General features: G+C 42.1%; 1 protein-coding gene and 1 long non-coding RNA gene across 2 annotated transcripts in view; one reads left to right on the plus strand and one right to left on the minus strand.

The window, feature by feature from the left end:
• LRCH1 (leucine rich repeats and calponin homology domain containing 1) overlaps positions 1-24472 on the minus strand; it is a 317881-nt gene extending 293409 nt beyond the window's left edge. Inside the window, exons 1-2 of the mRNA XM_068267743.1 lie at positions 24443-24472; positions 6761-6837 (exon numbers count right to left, since the gene is read on the minus strand). The gene's annotated coding sequence lies outside the window, so the exon portion shown is untranslated. The remainder of the gene's footprint in view (positions 1-6760; positions 6838-24442) is intronic.
• On the plus strand, positions 7260-13957 carry LOC137545944 (uncharacterized). The gene is made up of 2 exons (XR_011026131.1): positions 7260-7423; positions 13653-13957. It is a non-coding gene; the product is annotated as an uncharacterized lncRNA (long non-coding RNA).
• Positions 24473-24550: the final 78 nt, after the last annotated feature.

Here is a 24550-nt window from a genome sequence, read left to right on the forward strand (position 1 = left end):
TACGCCACTGTGGATGCGATAGCATAGTGATAGCATACAGCTCCTAAACAGAATATACATGATTAATTTTCAGTAGATTTTATCTACCGTACAAAGACACTTGTTCTGAAATGCTGCACCTTTCTTAATGTACTACAAAAATACACTCAGCTGATAATGGCAGTCCTGTAATCCCTTAGCAGTAAAACAAACTGGATGGAAAGTTTTTGTTTTAATCATAGTAACGTATGCTAGCATGCAAACATAAGATTGGATTTGAAGGTGCTTTTTATGTTACAGTGTGATAGACATGAGATAGCTGATCTCTGCTTGGGGGGGGGGGGGGGGGGGGGGAAAGCATAAGGGCTCGATTCACTAAAGAGTGCTAACTCAGCACGCCTAAAAGCCCCTTAAAGGACTTCCGAGGTCAAAATTAATAAAATCACACTATACCTTTTTTTTTTGCAGAATCCACGGAGGACTTCCTGCCCGTCCTCCGCTCCGTGCCGCCATCAATGCAGGTCTTTTCATTCCCCCAGGGCTCGGCCCGACCCCACAGAACGGGTCGCATCGATGCCACCTCTAACATGGCCGCCGCCTTGCTCCGTGGCTGCGCAGTACGCTTTGTCGCTGACGTACGCTTGGGGAGCATGCCGGGACCTAGTACGCAGCGGGAGGCGGGCAATAGGCTGCGCAGTCGCGCTAGCGACAAAGCGTACTGGGCAGCCGCGGAGCAAGGCGGCGGCCATGTTAGAGGTGGCATCGATGCGACCCGTTCGGTGGGGTCGGGCCGAGCCCTAGGGGAATGAAAAGACCTGCATTGATGGCGGCACGGAGCGGAGGACGGGCAGGACGTCCTCCGTGGATTCTGCAAAAAAAAAAAAAAAAAAGTATAGTGTGATTTTATTAATTTTGGCCTCGGAAGTCCTTTAAGACATGTTAAGCAACTTAACGTGCGCCATTCTCAATGAGTTACCGCATGAGTTAAATTAGGTAGTGATAAACACTGACCAAAATATCTCCATTTTGAAATTCACCATTTTTTTTTCTCCCTAAATTACCTCATGCGGTAAAAGTGTGGTAATTACCTCAAAATTTATCTCCAATTTGAGACTCTCAATTGAAAAGTTGGTGTTAAGGATTTTTTTATCACCTACAAATGGTAGGTGATAATTATCACTTCTCTGCTTTTGGCCTTCAGGATGGAGCCTTTTGAGCTTTCTTTGCTCGGGTTTATGTCAAGTTTACATAGAAGGCAGAAAGGACTAGTGTGTCTAATCTCAAGGCGCACTTTCAGACCTCGTACAGTCTTTTAGATGATTTTATAGATGCCGAGGAGGAAATTCATCTCTGCTCAAAAAGATAAGCAACAGCATAATAACCTTTAAAGAAAAACGTTTGTTACAGCTGATACAATTCTAACAAAAAATCTCCAGTGTATGTACTTCCTGCTTTCATGGAAGCAGACATAGGGTTAACATTCTGTGTTTACACATTAGCTGCACTGCTGAGGCAGCCAGCTGGCACAGCTGAGAGCTCAAATTACAGTTGTGATTATTCACAGATTAGGGGGAATTAGACAGGCTAAACTCTCTATGTACATACAGGGTGCATTTCAGGGGGTATATGTGCCCAGTATATATGTAGCCAGGGGGTATATGTGCCCAGTATATATGTAGCCAGGGGGTATATGTGCCCAGTATATATGTAGCCAGGGGGAATATGTGCCCAGTATATATGTAGCCAGGGGGAATATGTGCCCAGTATATATGTAGCCAGGGGGAATATGTGCCCAGTATATATGTAGCCAGGGGGAATATGTGCCCAGTATATATGTAGCCAGGGGGAATATGTGCCCAGTATATATGTAGCCAGGGGGAATATGTGCCCAGTATATATGTAGCCAGGGGGAATATGTGCCCAGTATAATGTAGCCAGGGGGAATATGTGCCCAGTATAATGTAGCCAGGGGGAATATGTGCCCAGTATAATGTAGCCAGGGGGAATATGTGCCCAGTATAATGTAGCCAGGGGGAATATGTGCCCAGTATAATGTAGCCAGGGGGAATATGTGCCCAGTATAATGTAGCCAGGGGGAATATGTGCCCAGTATAATGTAGCCAGGGGGTATTATGTGCCCAGTATATGTAGCCAGGGGGTATATGTGCCCAGTATATATATATGTAGCCAGGGGGTATATGTGCCCAGTATATATATATGTAGCCAGGGGGAATATGTGCCCAGTATATATGTAGCCAGGGGGAATATGTGCCCAGTATATATGTAGCCAGGGGGAATATGTGCCCAGTATAATGTAGCCAGGGGGAATATGTGCCCAGTATAATGTAGCCAGGGGGAATATGTGCCCAGTATATATGTAGCCAGGGGGAATATGTGCCCAGTATAATGTAGCCAGGGGGAATATGTGCCCAGTATAATGTAGCCAGGGGGTATATGTGCCCAGTATAATGTAGCCAGGGGGTATATGTGCCCAGTATATATGTAGCCAGGGGGTATATGTGCCCAGTATATATGTAGCCAGGGGGTATATGTGCCCAGTATATATGTAGCCAGGGGGTATATGTGCCCAGTATATATGTAGCCAGGGGGTATATGTGCCCAGTATATATGTAGCCAGGGGGTATATGTGCCCAGTATATATGTAGCCAGGGGGTATATGTGCCCAGTATATATGTAGCCAGGGGGTATATGTGCCCAGTATATATGTAGCCAGGGGGTATATGTGCCCAGTATATATGTAGCCAGGGGGTATATGTGCCCAGTATATATGTAGCCAGGGGGTATATGTGCCCAGTATATATGTAGCCAGGGGGGTATATGTGCCCAGTATATATGTAGCCAGGGGGTATATGTGCCCAGTATATATGTAGCCAGGGGGGTATATGTGCCCAGTATATGTAGCCAGGGGGTATATGTGCCCAGTATGTGTAGCCAGGGGGTATATGTGCCCAGTATAGATGTAGCCAGGGGGTATATGTGCCCAGTATAGATGTAGCCAGGGGGTATATGTGCCCAGTATAGATGTAGCCAGGGGGTATATGTGCCCAGTATATGTAGTCAGGGGTTATATGTGCCCAGTATATGTAGTCAGGGGTTATATGTGTCCAGTATATGTAGTCAGGGGTTATATGTGCCCAGTATATATGTAGCCAGGGGTATATGTGCAAAGTATATGTAGCCAGGGGTATATGTAGCCAGGAATATATGTCCCAGTATATGTAGTCAGGGGGTATATGTCCCCAGAATAGGTAGTCAGGTGTCCCCCAGCAGGAGGGGAGAAGCGCAGTGGAAGGAGAGCTGTGAGCAGCGGTGGAGAAGGGGGCCATCTCCCCCCCCATCCCTCACCTTAGGGTGCTCTCCTTCCCTCGCTCTCCCCTCCTGAAGTAACGTGCGGGCAGCCGGCAGGACTTACCTCACCTCGTAAGACCGGATCTGCGTGCCACAAGTCTGGTCTGGACTAGACCAGGGGCACGCAGATCCAGCGCCGGAACGAGGAAAGGTAAGTCCCACCCGCTGCCGGCTGCCCGCACGTTACTTCAGGAGGGGAGAGCGAGGGAAGGAGAGCACCCTAAGGTGAGGGATTGGGGGGCGGGGGGGGGGGGGGGGGGGGGAGGGGGAGATGGCCCTCCTCCACCGCTGCTCACAGCTTTCCTTCCACTGCGCTGCTCCCCTCCGAACATGGCAGGGTGAACGGCGTCCACACACCACTCGAAAATAGTAAGTGGACGCCGTTCACCCGCGTCCACGCACCACTCAACCCCTGCACTTGGTACATTTTTAGTGAATACTCACGATTTTCACTATTTTTAGTGCATTAACACTGGAGGTAATTTTTCACCCAAAAAAAGTTACCGCACATGATTTTGTGAATAGAGCCCAATGTGTCTCTCAGTCAGTTATCAGCTCCTTGGCACTTGCAGGTCTATCTGTCCACATCCAACCTCCCCACTTCCTACTAAAGATTCATAGTACAATTGGGTATATATATGTTACGGCCAGAACCCGAAGTGTGGCCACTTTGGGTTCTGGCCGGCCAATGTGCGAACTGGCCGCTGCGCTGCAGCCAATGTTAGAAATTGAATGTTTCCCTCGCAAGATTAATGTGTTTTCTGGCCGTCTCTGGCCAAATGTTGCAAAAGTTAGGTAATTTAATAAAATGAAGCTGGCGGCTTCCGTTCTCTCTCCTCCCCAATACTAGCAGCCGGATAGGGGGGGGGGGGGGGGACATGTGTCCCCCAGAGTCGTTCGTCGTAACAGGCAATTCTGCCGTTCCTGCAGAGCGGGTGCTGGCAGAAGCGATGTCTGCAGCCTCCCCGCTCTGCTTCCCTGCAGCCACGAACGACTCTGGGGGGGGGGGGGGGGACTCGTGTGCCCCCCCACCCCCCGCAGTGCCCATAGGAGAAAGAGAGAGAGAGAGGCAGGGGGAGGAGAGATAGCTGAAGCCGGCGGCTTCAGCCGCTAATTGCCGCCGGCTTCATTTCATTAACTAAACTAACTTTTGCTACATTTGGCCAGCGACGGCCAGAAAACACATTGATCTTCCCAGGGAAACATTCCATTTCTAACATTGGCCGCAGAGTAGCGGCCAGTTCGCATATTGACCGGCCAGAACCCGAAGTGGTCGGCCAGAGCGCAAAGTGGCCACACTTCGGGTTCTGGCCATAACATATACACTAAACTGTTGATCAGAATAGCATGTGTAAAGTTGCACATGATAAGTAAAATGCAAAACAATATAGTAATAATGCATAATATCGTGTGTAATGCATATGAACATCATGCATAATAGGTGCAAACACACCAAACTGAGACATGAGCTAAGTCATCACCATTCATGAGTTACTTATATGCATAAAACATTGCTGTAAGTATTGTTAATATGTTGCTCTTTACTGCAGTCTAGTGCCTATAGTCCCATAGAAAATCAATAAGCAGTGAAGCTGATCGCAGGACCAGCGGTTTGGGTTTTGTTTCCATGGGCTTTTTTATTAGACTCGGTTCACACTCAGTGGACAAATAGAACGTTTTTGTCCATTTTCCAGATCGGAGACCAGTGGAAGTATGGACGTGTCAAGGGCTTCTATGTTATATTACAGGAGAGAGGTACAGGCAATTTGAGGGTCAATAGATGTTTTGCGCTTCATCAAGACAAAGAGCCCCCATGAGAGATTTTTTTTTGAGCGACAAGCGATTGTTCCCCTGATCTTGCGACATGGGTACAGGCAAATGATTACTCAAACGACGTTTGGTGATAACAACTGTCACAGTGGACTGGATCTTTAAGATCCCCGACGACGCCCGCGCAGGCAGGAAGATGGGTCGGGAAATGCTCTTTGTCAGGGGACATCACTGGGATCCATCTTCCTGTGTGCGTCAGGTGAGTATTTAGCTTTAAATAGAAGAATTACCTGGAAGTCATGTAGGACTTACCCCTCCGATGCATGGAGGCACAAGCCAGAGCACCAAAAAAGACGCACTTGCTGAACAAACACTGCTCTGTCATTTCCTACCCTCCCATCAGGCTGGAACGTAAGCTGCCAGTAAGGGGCAGTCAGGGGCTGTACTCAAAGAATTAAAGGGAAACTCACCCCCCCAGGTCAAAAATTACAGCGTAACCCCAATGCAGCAAAGGGCCAGGTCCAAACCTTCCAAATACAAAAAAAAAAGGACACAGTCATAAGAAAATGTAACACAGGCAGGCAAATTACAATCCAAGAAAATAGCCAAAATAGATAGTTTAACCACCCTGGCGTTCTGATTAAATCGCCAGGGTGGCTGCGGGAGGGTTTTTTTTAAATAAAAAAAAAACTATTTCATGCAGCCAACTGAAAGTTGGCTGCATGAAAGCCCACTAGAGGGCGCTCCGGAGGCGATCTTCCGATCGCCTCCGGCGCCCAGAATAAACAAGGAAGGCCGCAATGAGCGGCCTTCCTTGTTTTGCTTATATCGTCGCCATAGCGACGAGCGGAGTGACGTCATCGACGTCAGCCGACGTCCTGACGTCAGCTGCCTCCGATCCAGCCCTTAGCGCTGGCCGGAACTTTTTGTTCCGGCTACGCTGGGCTCAGGCGGCTGGGGGGAACCCTCTTTCGCCGCTGCTCGCGGCGAATCGCCGCAGAGCGGCGGCGATCAGGCAGCACACGCGGCTGGCAAAGTGCCGGCTGCGTGTGCTGCTTTTTATTTCATTAAAATCGGCCCAGCAGGGCCTGAGCGGCAGCCGCTGGCGGTGTTGGACGAGCTGAGCTCGTCCAGACCGCTCAGCTGGTTAAAAAAGGTTTATAATACAGCTACCTATACCTAAATGAACATGGGGCTGCCGGAATTGCCTTCCAGTTAATTAGTCCTATTTAAGGGGTAAAAGTTGCACTTTAAGCTGGATATGCGCTTACATTTGCCTCCCCTGCAACGCTGCAATCCAGGATAAAGTAGTCAAATGTGGTTATCAGGTTTTATATTTCATACACATACATGCAGCTAATAACATGATGGGCTCGCAGTGGATGGGATTAGATTGTGAGCCCCTCTAATGCTGGGTGCACACGTTGAGATTTCCCGCTCGATTCGCGGGATTGAACGAATCGATTTGATTATTTCAAACATGCTCGATTGGATTTCGATCTTTTTTTCAGGTAAGTATGCAAAATCGACGGCAGGAACGATCGAAATCCAATTAAGCATGTTTGAAATAATTGAAGCGATCCGCGAATCCAGCATTAGGACAGCCAATAACATGATGGGATTATATTGCAAGCTCACTTACCTAATGGAGGATTTCTGGCTGGGTGATCAGTTTGTGGATCTCTCTGGCTGGCTGGCTGGCTTGCTCAGGCTGGCTGGCTGGCAAATATGAAAAAGTTTAGGGGCTTGATTCACAAAGCCGTGATAATTGTTATCACAGTTGTGAAAAAGTGCTTTGCACGTGTTGTAGAGTGAAAAATGATTGTCGTGCGCAAAAATTTGCATCGCGCGATAACGCAAATTTTCACTCGTTAACATTCACATAATAACAAAATTATTGCGCAAACGCAGAAAGTGAACCGTGAAAAATTCACATTGCGCGGATGCGAATTTTTGCGCGTGATAACAGTTATCACTGCTTTGTGAATCAAGCCCATAGTCTGTAAACTCCCCCACTCTCTCCAAAGACACAATTTGACATGATGGTCTTGATGGACTGACATAGCTCCACAAATCCCCTCCCACCAGGACAGTTATTGACATGATGAGCAAAGTCGTTATTAATGCAACTGCAATCAACCCACCCCGCCACCCCCTAACAGTGGCTGGATCAGACTTTTCTGTCTGTGCACAGGCTTCCTGAGTGTGCAGTGAATTTCAATAATTTTTATTGGAATTTTCAAGATTATTACATGACATTAGTAAAGGTGTCATATTGATAACGATGTTACTAAAGTATTAACAGGTAAACATATACATAGCAGTAATGTCTCTGTTTTAATAATCACATTTCAAGTATTTCTTTATAGTAAACTTTAATAACATAAAAGCATTGTCATTTTTATTATTATTGCAGAAAATGGAAGATATTTCAAACTATATCAGATCTTCTTTGGAGTTATATGGGTGTATATGAATAATTTTCTACTGCAGTGTTTTCTTGTAGGCTACCTAGAGAGTATGGTCTTTGGAGAATGGGGGTTTTTAGCCCTCCTGCTGAGACTCCAAAGTCCGTTCTCTGTTATATTATATATTGCAGTAGTAGTTTGATTCATAGATTTAGGTTATTCAGAGTCAGTAACGGTTAAGTTTCTGATATATGTATATATATATATATTGTTGAGTGAAAGGTATGTCATCAATGTCTGAGTGAGTCTTGATTCCAATATGTTTAATAACAATCAAACCATTCTAAACTAAACACAACTATCTAATTAAACTAAAGTATCTAGGGTTCTCCAGTGTATTAGAATGTTTATTAGTTCCGATGAGTCAGAGGTATATTTTTGTGTATGTATGTTACAACTATATAAATGTATATATTTACAGGGATCCGTATTGTACCAGATGTGCTCTTTTAGTTGAGACAGTCTGGCCACCAAATGTGAGAGAGTGTGAGAGTGTTCATAGATCTAGTATCTTGGTTTTTGGATATAGCATAGGCCATAGACTTGCCTTATTCTGAAAGGAATGGGCATTTCCCATTTTGATTGCTCTCGATCTTTCTGCCAACAGATTAAATTCGACTCTTCTTAAAATTTCTTGTATTGTTGGAATAGTTGTTGAGTTCCAATTATCCGCAATTGTTATTCTAGTGACTACTAGTACATGGTTGATGATCAGTCTCTCTTTCAAAGGCAAGTCTATAGACCCAATGTGTAATAGTGCTAGACTAGGAGGTATCGTGCTCAACGATACAGGTAATTTTTTAAGCAAGTTCTCTATTTTATTCCACAATTTGGTAATTTTAGGACAGTGCCAGAAAAGGTGCAGTAGGGTACCAGTTTCGTTGCAGCCTCTCCAACACAGGGGGGATGCACTGGGGTTAAACTTCACAATTTTGTCAGGAGTGTAGTACCAGAGCCATGTCATTTTGAGTAGATTTTCAAAATGAGAAACACAATGAGAAGATTGTCTCAAAGACTTGCATGCATCTATCCAGTCATCTTGTTCTATTACTTCACCCAAAGAGTGTTGCCATTTTTGAAATTGCCAATGTGACTTTTTTTCCGTTAGTTTAATTTGTATCTTGTAAAATAGTGATATTCCCTTTAGCCCATATTGTTGAGGGTCAAATAGTTTTTTGATTTGTGGAGACAGAAAAGTATCATTTGTTTGATGGGTAGTCAGGAATTTCTTAATTTTATTATATTTTAGTTGGTCATAGACAGGTATATCATATTCGTCTATCAAGTCTTCAAAAGATTTAAATTCTTCTAGTTTATATAGATCCTCTACTAGATTAATACCTTTGTCAATCCAGTTACCTATCTCTAGATTCTTGATGACCATATTTAGATTAATCAGGGGTGCTTTAATAGATTTGGCCAAAGGGTCTTGTTTACAAAGCTTAGTTAATTCTTTTAAAATCTTTAGTGTATTGGCTGTAATGGGGTTTAAGATTTTCGGTGGTATATCCCAGTTTAATCTGGATTCAATTAGAGCTTTGAAATCATTACAGACAAGTTGTGATTTTTCATATTGTACCCATTGTTTATGGATATTATTGTTCCAGATTGCTCTAGCTTGTTCCAGAATTGCTGCTTTGTAGTATTTATTTAGATCTGGAACACCTAAGCCCAGGTCTGTTGTATGTGTGATGAGAATTTTGCTCGAAAATCTGGGTTTTTTATGCATTAATATGAATTTATTAATTAGTTTTTGGGTGGCGTTAAAGAATTTTTGGGGAATTTTTATTGGTATTGTCCTAAATAAGTATAATAATTGGGGGAGTATAAGCATTTTGAAGGCTGCGGATCTGCCGAGCCATGAAAATTCAAATTTCCCTAAATTCTCTAATTTAATTTTTAGTTTTTGTATCCATGGTTCAAAATTGGCGCTGTACAGTTGGGAGATATGTGGTGTGAGATAAATACCTAAATATTTTAGTTGTTTCTCATCCCAGTTATATGGACATAACTCTTTGAGTTTTTTGATGAAGAATGGCTGGATATTGCATGGCATCACTACAGTTTTGTTATCATTTAACTTATAATATGAAACCCTTGAAAATTCCTCAAGTTCAGTCCTGAGGTTTCTTAGTGATGTCATTGGATTCCTGAGATACAAAAGCACATCATCAGCATACAATCCCATTTTGGTTTCACTACCTTCAACCAATATTCCAGATATCTTAGTGTTGTCCCTTATCTTCTGAGCTAGTGGTTCCATGACAAGAGCAATCCTGAGTGTGCAGTGATCCTGGCTGAAGGGCTTTTTAGGCTTGCTGTGACATGGGTAGCTTTTCTGACATGGGTAGCTTTTCTGACATGGGTAGCTTTTCTGACATGGGTAGCTTTTCTGACATGGGTAGCTTTTCTGACATGGGTAGCTTTGGAAATTTGGGCGCCAGTTATCGGCGGATGTTGGGGTGTTGCCATAGGAGCCCATAGAATTTGCTCAAGCAACTGGCAAGCACACATATCGGGCATCAGGCAATCCCCTTCTGTGCCGGATACTGGGGACTTTGCTGTATATGAATTAGCATAAGAGGTGAAGCTTTGCTGAATATATTTCAATGTCTCTCCTGGACACTGACTACATCAGGCTCTACATCTCTTGTGGTGTGGAAAGAATCTGCATCTTTGTCAATGCATACTATGCTCTGTACATTGTGGCTGCAGGTTGCCATAGCTACTACACATAACCACAGGCAAGGCAGAACAGAGAGTCATTGGTCAAGCATGCCATGTTATAATGCTCTGTAATGCTCCACAGTGAATGTAGGCAAACTATAATAATACAAAATTATTCAACCACAATCAAATATTAAGTTAAAACATCATATCTAATTAAAGCAATAAAAAGCAATGGTCTCCTAAACTGATACTCATTACAAATCACAGAATGATGCATCATCAAGCTTGCATGAAATTATTTGTATTGAATGCCAGTAGCATGGAAATGGGAGTCACTGATGAACCACAAAAGAGCAAATGTGCTAACCAGCCAAGCAAACTCTGTAATGTACAAGTCAAGGAAGCAGAGTGAGTGAGTGAGTGAGTGAGTGAGTGAGTGAGTGAGTGAGTGAGTGAGTGAGTGAGTGAGTGAGTGTTTTACTGCCACAACATGCAAGTCCCACCAAGATTTAAATTGATTGGTCAATTTTCAAGCAACATATATTTGCATCCAGATTTTGCATAATCCTTCATCAACTTGGAAGCATTTGCATTTCTTTCATCATCCCTATTCACTGCTACTAATTCAGTGTAAGGCCAGAAACCTGAGGGGAATGATTTCTAATCGCTAGCGATTTGAAAAAGCTCTTGCCAATGCAATGCTATGGGGGATTTTTATAAAATTAAATTGCTCAAGTGGGATCACACCCATAGCATTACATTAGCAAGAGTTTTCAAACAAATCGCAAAGTGCTCAGAAAAGCGCTCCTAGTGGGTTTCTGGCTTGGGCTAGAACCTGGTTTGGGTTTTTTTTTTGTGTGTTTAGGGATCACTTTGAATCCCTAGTGATTTCCCTAAACACTTTGCCAATGTAAATGGATGGGACAGATTCTACTTCAGCAATTGCGATTTGCCTATTGCAGAATTTTGGGAGCATTTCTATTTTAATGTATTGTATTGGAGTATGGAAATTGATACCAAAAATGCTTGCAAAGCACTACCACAAATCGCTAGCGATAGCACTTCGCAGCGGATACCAGGCCTAAGGGCTGATTCACACAAAGAGCTTTTTAAGCACTGGTGATTTTGAAAAGCTCTTGCTAATGCAATGCTATGGGGGATTTTTACAAAATCACATCACTCCAGCGAGAACACACTCATAGGATAACATAGCAAGAGCTTTTAAAATCACAAGCACTTAGAACAGCTCTTGTAGTGTGAACCAGCCATAAACCTGGCCTTAAACCTGTGCAGAAGAGCAGGTGCAAAACATGGTGGATAATTCAACCCCAGGACCTGGCAGCCAGAAGCACCCACCCTGCTCTACTGCAGACCCAAGTCAGGACTTGGCCACATCTGCCAAACCCAAAAATCAGTCACTGCTCATCAAAGAAAGTGCCACATCCAGGGTGCAAGATACACCCCATCTATCACTTTATCTTCATAAATGGCACATAGCTGAACAAGTTCAAGCATAAATGAGGAATAGATTGTATGCAAGCTAAACAAACACCAAAAGCCTCTTGAGTAAGGGCTGGTTCACACTACAAGAGCGTTTTAAGTGCTAGAGATTTTAAAAGCTCTTCCTAGTGCAATATGGGGGATTTTTTACAAAATCCCATCGCTCCAGTGAGAACACACACACACAGGATAACATTAGCAAGAGCTTTTAAAATCTCAAAGGGCTTAGAAAAGCTCTTGTAGTGTGAACGAGCCCTAAGGGCTCATTTCCATGGACAGTTGAACTGTGTGCTCAGCAAGCAGTTACCAGCTGGCAGTGAGCAGTTACCAGCTGGCAGTGAGCAGTTGCAAGGCGTTTGTAAGAGTTTGCAGTCTAATATGGCAATTTTCACCGCAGTCACAACTATAAGCTGCCCAATGCAAAGCAGCAGTATGGCCTCATCTGAATGGCCAAAGCTTCAATCCAGCAATACTGGGGCTAATAGTCTACCATTTGTGATAAGTTCAGGCAAAAGTAAAAGCTACACAAATAGAACAAGTCACATTAGGCACAACAGGTATATGCTGCAGGTATAGCAGGGCACTTTGTGCAATAACCCATCTTACACCTGCATGTACATGTTGTGTAATTTGCATGTCCCCCGCTAATTTATATATGCGCTATCAATGCACAGTCAGGTTTAGTGAATCTAGCCATCTCAAATAGCTGCTGGAGAGATGTTATCCCTAGACACAGTTGAATTGCTTACCTCCAATATTCACTGAAGTTCTAACAATGATTTAGATCATGGCTTGTAGGTGATATGAAGCTTCATAGGAGGCCAAAGGAGCTCTGCTGCCCTGTACATAAGCACAGGACCGAGTCCCTAAGAGGAAACTTGAAACAAGGGGTATATGCAGGTTGCCATGTTCCCCCCCTCCTTTTAAACAATACCAGTTGCCCACGGTCCTGCTGATCATTCTAGCATCAGAGGTGTCTGAATCAAACTCCTGAAACAAGCATGTTAGTCATTTTTGTTTCTGAAACATCTGATCTGCATGCTTGTTCAGTCTCTATGGCTAAAGTATTAGAGGCAGAGGATCCGGAGGAAAGGCAGGCAATGGGCATGATTCACAAAGTTTTTCCACGTTTGCACCTTATCTAGGTTACTTTTTTAAAGGGAAGGTTCAGGGAGGGGATTAAAAAAAAATTCCACTTACCTGGGGCTTCCTCCAGCCCGTGGCAGGCAGGAGGTGCCCTCGCCGCCGCTCCGTAGGCTCCCGGTGGTCTCTGGTGCCCGACCCGACCTGGCCAGGCCGGCTGCCAGGTCGGGCTCTTCTGCGCTCCATTTCCTGGCACTTCTGCGTCCCACGCCGGCGTGCTGACGTCATCGGACGTCCGCCGGGCTGTACTGCGCATGCACAGAACTACTGCGCCTGCGCAGTACAGCCCGGCGGACGTCCGATGACGTCAGCGCGCCAGCGTGGGACGCAGAAGTGCCAGGAAATGGAGCGCAGAAGAGCCCGACCTGGCAGCCGGCCTGGCCAGGTCGGGTCGGGCACCAGAGACCACCGGGAGCCTACGGAGCGGCGGCGAGGGCACCTCCTGCCTGCCACGGGCTGGAGGAAGCCCCAGGTAAGTGGAAATTTATTTTTATTTTTTTAATCCCCACCCTGAACCTTCCCTTTAAGCTTTCAAAGAGCAAAAATTTAATACAATTAAGGTTAAATAAAAGTAATATTGAAATGAAGTTAATCAGGAACAACTTACTTTGAGTGATCATTTTGCTCGAAAATGTGCTTAAAGGCTATTTTTACCAATTAGGTGACAAGACATATATGAGAAGTTTTGTGAATAGAATTAAATAACTATGTCAGTCTCCATATCTCTCTCACTTCAGATTCTCTTTATCACAGGGACTATTGTGCCACAAACTGTAAGCTCTCACCAGGTTAACGCATGCGAGATGCCCCTGCAAACTCTGGGCCCATCCACCATCCCTTGCTGAACAACTGGGGAGGAAATGCACAGCTGACATCAAGCAGTTTCATAGAGTGAGCCACGGGAAAAAAAAGAGACCAGGGCTGTACAAAAGAAGTGGCAAACGAATATAGTCTACCATCTAGTGGTGAAAAATAAGAACTACAGCTCCTCAAAACTAATACAAATGTTATATAACCTCAAATAATAAGGAAATAAAATGAATTGAATTAAAATAAAAGGCAATTTTAGATTATATTATTAAAATAGAATCTCAAATCAGTGGACTGGATATCAAGAAGCCAATATTTAATTGAAACAATCTCCCCTGTTCTCATGTAGTACTGCAACGTCTCAGTCAGGAGGAGGTGCTCACTGTGAAAACACTAAGCAGTGATGTAGCTAGGGAGCTTTGGGCCCCAGTGCAAGTTTTACATTACCCCTCCCCCAGCATTCTATACATAACAATTCACATGGCGCAACAAAACCTGCCAAGGGACACTCACGTATGTGAGGTGTAAAGGCTGTACCCACCACACAATTTTCCCTTTTTTTTTACAATGTTTGTGACAAAATGGAAGCTGACATATTTATTTAATTTTAAGCAATACCAATTGCCTGGCTGTCCTGCTGATCTTTTGCCTCTAAGGGCTCGTATCGCAGACGCACGCCGGTACTGAGCGGGTGGGCGGGATCGCAGGCGAATCCCATGAGCCGTGCCATGCACGGCTATGGGATTCGCAGCCTCCGCCGCAAATTCTGCAGGGGGGTCCGGCCGAATCGCTCCCGCAAGCGATTCGGCCGCGGCGCCGTTATCCCCTATGGCAGAGTTTCCCCGTGCGATTCATGTGCGGGGAAACTCTGCGGAATCGCGGCGGAAACCGCGATAGTGGAAACGGACCCACAGAGTGCAGGTTTTGTTAGCACAAGGCCATGTGTTCAAATCCAAACGAATGTGAGATGTAGATATCTACACTAATCTGTGTATCTACTGTATATTGATTTGTCTATCAATATTGATCTGTGTATCGATATAGATTGATATTAGATTTGCATAAATTCAGAGTAATTAGTAGGGATGATCAAAGAGATGCATATTTTTCTGAGTTTATGCAAATTTTATGCAAATATATGTAACTTGAAAAAGGACCAATCAATTTAAATCTGGGATTAAATGGATTGGTCCATTTTCAAACTACATATATTTGCATAAAAATTTGCATCAACGCTGAAGAATGTGCATCTTATTGATCATCCCTAGTAATTAGCATACATGTGCATACCATTTGCATAAATTCAGATTAATCAACATTTCATTGACCATTCTTTCCTTTTGTTTACAAGTGCATTTAAATTCAACAGCAGAAAAGCAAGTGGCGCTTATTAATCTATCAGTTGGTCATGTATCTAGCGATACTGATAATTTTATCACATCAGATGAAAATCGGTACAACAACTAGCATGCCTATTTAAATAATCGACCAATTTCAGGCCAAAATTGGTAGAATGTATTAATCGAGCAAGCAGGAAATCACTAAAAAATGAGATGGATTCCCGGCCCTCTGTCCACTATTGCGGCGCGATTTCTATGCGAAAAACGTGTGAACGAATCCACATGCGGTTGTGGATTCGTTGCCGTTTGTATGCAGATTTTCACGTGGAATAGCTCGCAGTTTGCGATATGCGATTTTAACCATTTCAATGCTGGTATGCATTGACATGGTTTTTTAAAACAAAAACGCATGGAAAACCGCAAGACTAAAACGCTTGCGATTTTCCTTTTAATTACATTACTGACGAATCGCGTGTGTGTGTGCGGCGAGTGAATTCTGATGGTTCTGCTGTGCAGATTTTTTCTGCTCAACAAACCGCACATAATTCTGGACAAGTGGAAACAAGCCCATTTACTATAATGGGTTATGCGAATCTGCATGCAGAAAATGCATGCAGATTCGCTGTAGTGGAAAGGGGCCCTAAATGTAAATGTTCCCCCCAGTGGCCATGCATTGTAAATATCTCTTGCTCCAGCGGCACTGACTGCCGGTCTGGTCCTTTGTCTCCCCCTAGTTCTACCAGGCGCATGTTTGTGATGTCAGTCACACACTAAACCTCTCTACTGATATTGATATCAATATTTCCCCTCTATCGATATGAACCCCTCTATCAATATTGACCTCTTTATAGAGCTCTCTATCCATATCGACCTCTATATCAATATCGATCCCTCTATTGATATCAATATCTCTATCGATATCAATTGTTCTATCGGTATCAATAGCTCTATCAATATCAATTATTCTGTGGATGTCGATCTCTCTATCAATATCAACACATGGATAAGTCTTTGGACTTGCCAAAAATTCAGGCTAATCAGCATATCATTTGCAAAAATGCAGACTCAGTAGCATCACATTGACCTGCCCAATCCCTAATATAGACATGTTGAACACAGCGGTGATTTGCTATGGACTCAAACTCAGGACCTTGGCCTCGATTCATCATTCTCTTTGAGATAACTTTTTCCAGTTTGTTAAATTACCGAATTCGAAGTTTAGCGATTTCTAGTTGTATTCATCAAGGTTTTTCCTCATTTGGTGTGAATTCGATAACAATTCGGTAACCATTCGGTAACGTGTCAATATTTCCATTTTACAGTGGTACTTTAACACAAGGCCATAAGATTCCCATGGAATTGTGGGTAAAAGGCAGTCCTTTGAGCACTACGTAGCAACATTCTAAATAGGGCTTTACACCTGGACCAGGATTCTGTAAGTGGTTGGGACAATCCCACAATTTGATAGGAGCCTTTTGTAAAAAATTATAGTGCAGCTAGCAAATTAGTTAACCCTGACACTGCCTGTGTTCTCTTACAAGATGATTCAAGAGAAATGCAGATGTCATGTTATAGCAAATAAATCTATTCTCTTACAAATTTATATGGTTGCAGACCTTATTCTTGCCCTTCTGCGCCTTTGAATCACTCTCAGCTGATACATAACCACTTCAAATGGCTCCATCTTCTCTGTCAGCAATGATCTGACAGGAATAACGACAGAGCAGTGAAGGAGATAACTAATCCTAAATGTAACGCTAAACCACGCCCACTTTCTTTTTCATGAATTGCATTTTATTCCGTTTTAGCGAATCATTACCGAATCGTTACCGAATGTTCGCTAACAGTGTAGATAACTTTGATGAATCCTGAAATGAAGTTAACAAATTCGGTATTTTACCAAACTGTTGTTAACAAATTTGCTAAGTGTTGATGAATCGAGGCCCTTGTGCTTGAGAATCTTCTACCTTACACACTAAACCAATATCCAGCCTGTAAAGCACAGCTCCAAAATGATCTTAAAGCAGAGGAACTTAAATATAACTATAGCCAAGATATAGGCACTGAGTCTTTTTTATTTCTTCACACTGCAGATTACATAGCACTGTTTGGCTCTCAGGGTAAGAGATCAGGTGTTGTGACCACAAGGCCATGAGTTCAAATCCAATAAATGTGGATATTAATACTTATCTGTATATCTATATTGAAAGATATATATCAATATTAATCTGTGTATCAGAATCTCAATCAATATATTTAATGGTAGCTTTAGATTTACCTAAATTCTGAGTAATTAGCATACATGTGCATATCATTTGCATACATTCAGATTAATTAGCATCTCATTGACCATTGTTTCCTTTTGTTTACAAGTGCATTTAGATTCAACATCAGAAAAGAAAGTGGCACTCATTAATCTATAAATTGGTCATTTATGTAGCAATATTGATAATTTTATCAAATCAGATGAAAATCGGTACAACAACTAGCATGCCTGATTGAATAATCGACCAATTTCAGGCCAAAATTGGTAGAATGTATTAATCGAGCAAGCAGGAAATCTCTGACAAATGAGATGGATTCCCGGCCCTCTGTCCACTATTGCGGCGCGATTTCGATGCGAAAAACGTGTGAACAAATCCACATGCGGTTGTGGATTTGTTTGCGTGTGTATGCAGATTTTCACGTGGAATCGCTCGCGGTTTGCGATATGCGATTTTAACCATTTCAATGCTGGTATGCATTGACATGGTTTTTTAAACAAAAACGCATGGAAAACCGCAAGACTAAAACGCTTGCGATTTTCCTTTTAATTACATTACTGACGAATCGCGTGTGTGTGTGCGGCGAGTGAATTCTGATGGTTCTGCTGTGCAGATTTTTTCTGCTCAACAAACCGCACATAATTCTGGACAAGTGGAAACAAGCCCATTTACTATAATGGGTTATGCGAATCTGCATGCAGAAAATGCATGCAGATTCGCTGTAGTGGAAAGGGGCCCTAAATGTAAATGTTCCCCCCAGTGGCCATGCATTGTAAATATCTCTTGCTCCAGCGGCACTGACTGCCGGTCTGGTCCTTTGTCTCCCCCTAGTTCTACCAGGCGCATGTTTGTGATGTCAGTCACACACTAAACCTCTCTACTGATATTGATATCAATATTTCCCCTCTATCGATATGAACCCCTCTATCAATATTGACCTCTTTATAGAGCTCTCTATCCATATCGACCTCTATATCAATATCGATCCCTCTATTGATATCAATATCTCTATCGATATCAATTGTTCTATCGGTATCAATAGCTCTATCAATATCAATTATTCTGTGGATGTCGATCTCTCTATCAATATCAACACATGGATAAGTCTTTGGACTTGCCAAAAATTCAGGCTAATCAGCATATCATTTGCAAAAATGCAGACTCAGTAGCATCACATTGACCTGCCCAATCCCTAATATAGGCATGTTGAACACAGCGGTGATTTGCTATGGACTCAAACTCAGGACCTTGTGCTTGAGAATCTGCTACCTTACACACTAAACCAATATCCAGCCTGTAAAGCACAGCTCCAAAATGATCTTAAAGCACAGGAACTTAAATATAACTATAGCCAAGATATAGGCACTGAGTCTTTTTCATTTCTTCACACTGCAGATTACATAGCACTGTTTGGCTCTCAGGGTAAGAGATCAGGTGTTGTGACCACAAGGCCACGAGTTCCAATCCAATAAATGTGGATATTAATACTTATCTGTATATCTATATTGAAAGATATATATCAATATTAATCTGTGTATCAGAATCTCAATCAATATATTTAATGGTAGCTTTAGATTTACCTAAATTCTGAGTAATTAGCATACATGTGCATATCATTTGCATACATTCAGATTAATTAGCATCTCATTGACCATTGTTTCCTTTTGTTTACAAGTGCATTTAGATTCAACATCAGAAAAGAAAGTGGCACTCATTAATCTATAAATTGGTCATTTATGTAGCAATATTGATAATTTTATCAAATCAGATGAAAATCGGTACAACAACTAGCATGCCTGATTGAATAATCGACCAATTTCAGGCCAAAATTGGTAGAATGTATTAATCGAGCAAGCAGGAAATCTCTGACAAATGAGATGGATTCCCGGCCCTCTGTCCACTATTGCGGCGCGATTTCGATGCGAAAAACGTGTGAACAAATCCACATGCGGTTGTGGATTTGTTTGCGTGTGTATGCAGATTTTCACGTGGAATCGCTCGCGGTTTGCGATATGCGATTTTAACCATTTCAATGCTGGTATGCATTGACATGGTTTTTTAAACAAAAACGCATGGAAAACCGCAAGACTAAAACGCTTGCGATTTTCCTTTTAATTACATTACTGACGAATCGCGTGTGTGTGTGCGGCGAGTGAATTCTGATGGTTCTGCTGTGCAGATTTTTTCTGCTCAACAAACCGCACATAATTCTGGACAAGTGGAAACAAGCCCATTTACTATAATGGGTTATGCGAATCTGCATGCAGAAAATGCATGCAGATTCGCTGTAGTGGAAAGGGGCCCTAAATGTAAATGTTCCCCCCAGTGGCCATGCATTGTAAATATCTCTTGCTCCAGCGGCACTGACTGCCGGTCTGGTCCTTTGTCTCCCCCTAGTTCTACCAGGCGCATGTTTGTGATGTCAGTCACACACTAAACCTCTCTACTGATATTGATATCAATATTTCCCCTCTATCGATATGAACCCCTCTATCAATATTGACCTCTTTATAGAGCTCTCTATCCATATCGACCTCTATATCAATATCGATCCCTCTATTGATATCAATATCTCTATCGATATCAATTGTTCTATCGGTATCAATAGCTCTATCAATATCAATTATTCTGTGGATGTTGATATGTGTTGATATCAATATCAACACATGGATAAGTCTTTGGACTTGCCAAAAATTCAGGCTAATCAGCATATCATTTGCAAAAATGCAGACTCAGTAGCATCACATTGACCTGCCCAATCCCTAATATAGACATGTTGAACACAGCGGTGATTTGCTATGGACTCAAACTCGGGACCTTGTGCTTGAGAATCTGCTACCTTACACACTAAACCAATATCCAGCCTGTAAAGCACAGCTCCAAAATGATCTTAAAGCAGAGGAACTTAAATATAACTATAGCCAAGATATAGGCACTGAGTCTTTTTCATTTCTTCACACTGCAGATTACATAGCACTGTTTGGCTCTCAGGGTAAGAGATCAGGTGTTGTGACCACAAGGCCACGAGTTCAAATCCAATAAATGTGGATATTAATACTTATCTGTATATCTATATTGAAAGATATATATCAATATTAATCTGTGTATCAGAATCTCAATCAATATATTTAATGGTAGCTTTAGATTTACCTAAATTCTGAGTAATTAGCATACATGTGCATATCATTTGCATACATTCAGATTAATTAGCATCTCATTGACCATTGTTTCCTTTTGTTTACAAGTGCATTTAGATTCAACATCAGAAAAGAAAGTGCCACTCATTAATCTATAAATTGGTCATTTATGTAGCAATATTGATAATTTTATCAAATCAGATGAAAATCGGTACAACAACTAGCATGCCTGATTGAATAATCGACCAATTTCAGGCCAAAATTGGTAGAATGTATTAATCGAGCAAGCAGGAAATCTCTGACAAATGAGATGGATTCCCGGCCCTCTGTCCACTATTGCGGCGCGATTTCGATGCGAAAAACGTGTGAATGAATCCACATGCGGTTGTGGATTTGTTTGCGTTTGTATGCAGATTTTCACGTGGAATCGCTCGCGGTTTGCGATATGCGATTTTAACCATTTCAATGCTGGTATGCATTGACATGGTTTTTTAAACAAAACGCATGGAAAACCGCAAGACTAAAGCGCTTGCGATTTTCCTATTAATTACATTACTGACGAATCGCGTGTGTGTGTGCGGCGAGTGAATTCTGATGGTTCTGCTGTGCAGATTTTTTCTGCTCAACAAACCGCACATAATTCTGGACAAGTGGAAACAAGCCCATTTACTATAATGGGTTATGCGAATCTGCATGCAGAAAACGCATGCAGATTCGCTGTAGTGGAAACGGGCCCTAAATGTAAATGTTCCCCCCAGTGGCCATGCATTGTAAATATCTCTTGCTCCAGCGGCACTGACTGCCGGTCTGGTCCTTTGTCTCCCCCTAGTTCTAGCAGGCGCATGTTTGTGATGTCAGTCACACACTAAACCTCTCTACTGATATTGATATCAATATTTCCCCTCTATCGATATGAACCCCTCTATCAATATTGACCTCTTTATAGAGCTCTCTATCCATATCGACCTCTATATCAATATCGATCCCTCTATTGATATCAATATCTCTATCGATATCAATTGTTCTATCGGTATCAATAGCTCTATCAATATCAATTATTCTGTGGATGTCGATCTCTCTATCAATATCAACACATGGATAAGTCTTTGGACTTGCCAAAAATTCAGGCTAATCAGCATATCATTTGCAAAAATGCAGACTCAGTAGCATCACATTGACCTGCCCAATCCCTAATATAGACATGTTGAATACAGCGGTGATTTGCTATGGACTCAAACTCAGGACCTTGTGCTTGAGAAACTGCTACCTTACACACTAAACCAATATCCAGCCTGTAAAGCACAGCTCCAAAATGATCTTAAAGCAGAGGAACTTAAATATAACTATAGCCAAGATATAGGCACTGAGTCTTTTTCATTTCTTCACACTGCAGATTACATAGCACTGTTTGGCTCTCAGGGTAAGAGATCAGGTGTTGTGACCACAAGGCCATAAGTTCAAATCCAATAAATGTGGATATTAATACTTATCTGTATATCTATATTGAAAGATATATATCAATATTAATCTGTGTATCAGAATCTCAATCAATATATTTAATGGTAGCTTTAGATTTACCTAAATTCTGAGTAATTAGCATACATGTGCATATCATTTGCATACATTCAGATTAATTAGCATCTCATTGACCATTGTTTCCTTTTGTTTACAAGTGCATTTAGATTCAACATCAGAAAAGAAAGTGGCACTCATTAATCTATAAATTGGTCATTTATGTAGCAATATTGATAATTTTATCAAATCAGATGAAAATCGGTACAACAACTAGCATGCCTGATTGAATAATCGACCAATTTCAGGCCAAAATTGGTAGAATGTATTAATCGAGCAAGCAGGAAATCTCTGACAAATGAGATGGATTCCCGGCCCTCTGTCCACTATTGCGGCGCGATTTCGATGCGAAAAACGTGTGAACGAATCCACATGCGGTTGTGGATTTGTTTGCGTGTGTATGCAGATTTTCACGTGGAATCGCTCGCGGTTTGCGATATGCGATTTTAACCATTTCAATGCTGGTATGCATTGACATGGTTTTTTAAACAAAAACGCATGGAAAACCGCAAGACTAAAGCGCTTGCGATTTTCCTATTAATTACATTACTGACGAATCGCGTGTGTGTGTGCGGCGAGTGAATTCTGATGGTTCTGCTGTGCAGATTTTTTCTGCTCAACAAACCGCACATAATTCCGGACAAGTGGAAACAAGCCCATTTACTATAATGGGTTATGCGAATCTGCATGCAGAAAACGCATGCAGATTCGCTGTAGTGGAAACGGGCCCTAAATGTAAATGTTCCCCCCAGTGGCCATGCATTGTAAATATCTCTTGCTCCAGCGGCACTGACTGCCGGTCTGGTCCTTTGTCTCCCCCTAGTTCTACCAGGCGCATGTTTGTGATGTCAGTCACACATTAAACCTCTCTACTGATATTGATATCAATATTTCCCCTCTATCGATATGAACCCCTCTATCAATATTGACCTCTTTATAGAGCTCTCTATCCATATCGACCTCTATATCAATCCCTCTATTGATATCAATATCTCTATCGATATCAATTGTTCTATCGGTATCATATCTCTATCAATATCAATTGTTTTGTCTATGTCGATCTCTCTATCAATATCAACACATGGATAAGTATTTTGACTTGCCAAAAATTCTGGCTAATCAGCATATCATTTGCAAAAATGCAGACTCAGTAGCATCACATTGACTTGCCCAACCCCTAATATAGACATGCTGAGCACAGCGGTGATTTGCTATGGATTCAAGCTCAGGACCTTGTGCTGGAGAATCTGCTACCTTACACACCAAACCAATATCCAGCCCGTAAAGCACAGCTCCAAAATGATCTTAAAGCAGATGAACTTAAATATAACTATAGCCAAGATATAGGCACTGAGTCTTCTTCATTTCTTCACACTGCAGATCACATAGCATAGCACTGGTTGGCTCTCAGGGTAAGAGGGCAGGTCTTGTTACCACAAGGCCATAAGTTCAAATCCAATAAATGTGAGATGTGAATATCAATACTTATCTGTATATCTATATTGAAATATATATCAATATTAATCTGTGTATCAGCATCTCAATCGATATCTTTAATGGTATCTTTGCCTAAATTCTGAGTAATTAGCATACATGTGCATATTATTTGCATAAATTCTGATTAATTAGCATCTCATTGACCATTCTTTCCTTTTGTTTACAAGTTCATTTAGATTGGACAGCAGATGGCGCTCACTAATCTTTCAGCTGGTCATATAGCTAGCGATGTTGCTCATTTTATCAAATGGCATGAAAATCGGTGCCACAACAAGCGTGCCGGTTGAAGATTTGACCAATTTCAGTCCGAAATCGGTATAATGTATCAATCGAGCAAGCAGGAAAACCTCGGTCCGACGTGGTTGATCGGGTGTGCAGTGGTAACAGCGTGTGATATCGACTGACAAATATGATGGATCCCTGTCCCGTTCCCTCAAATGTAAACCCCCCCCCCCCCCCAGTACCCACGCACGGTAAATCTCACTGGCTCCAGCGGCACTGACTGCCAGGCTTGTCCCCTTTCTCTCCCTAGTGCTGCCGGGCGCATGTTTGTGATGTCACACACTCACTATTGATATCGATATCTCAATCAATATTTGATATTGATATATATTGACCAAAATGTAGATATATCGACCTCTCTATCGATATTGATCTCGTTATTGACCTCTCTATCGATATAGAAATCTCTATCAATATCAATATTTCTATCAATATCAATCGCTCTGTCGATGTTGATCTCTCTATCAATATCGAAAAGTGGGTGAGGGCTCATTTTATTATTATTATTTTTTATTTATATAGCGCCAACATCTTCCGTAGCGCTGTACTTAGTACAAATGAATAATGGGGAACAAATATACATAAGAAATACAAGACACTGTACAGTCATGACATTGAATAGAATAAATACAGATACATACTGTACATAGTTGATGTGTTGTTGGTACATGTACATATGTTAAAATTACAGCAGTATGAGAAACACTAGGAGGAGGTCCCTGCCATTGCAAGCTTACAATCTACGGCCA

Source organism: Hyperolius riggenbachi, chromosome 2 (genome assembly GCF_040937935.1).
Source record: "Hyperolius riggenbachi isolate aHypRig1 chromosome 2, aHypRig1.pri, whole genome shotgun sequence".
Classification (NCBI taxonomy): Eukaryota; Metazoa; Chordata; class Amphibia; order Anura; family Hyperoliidae; genus Hyperolius; species Hyperolius riggenbachi.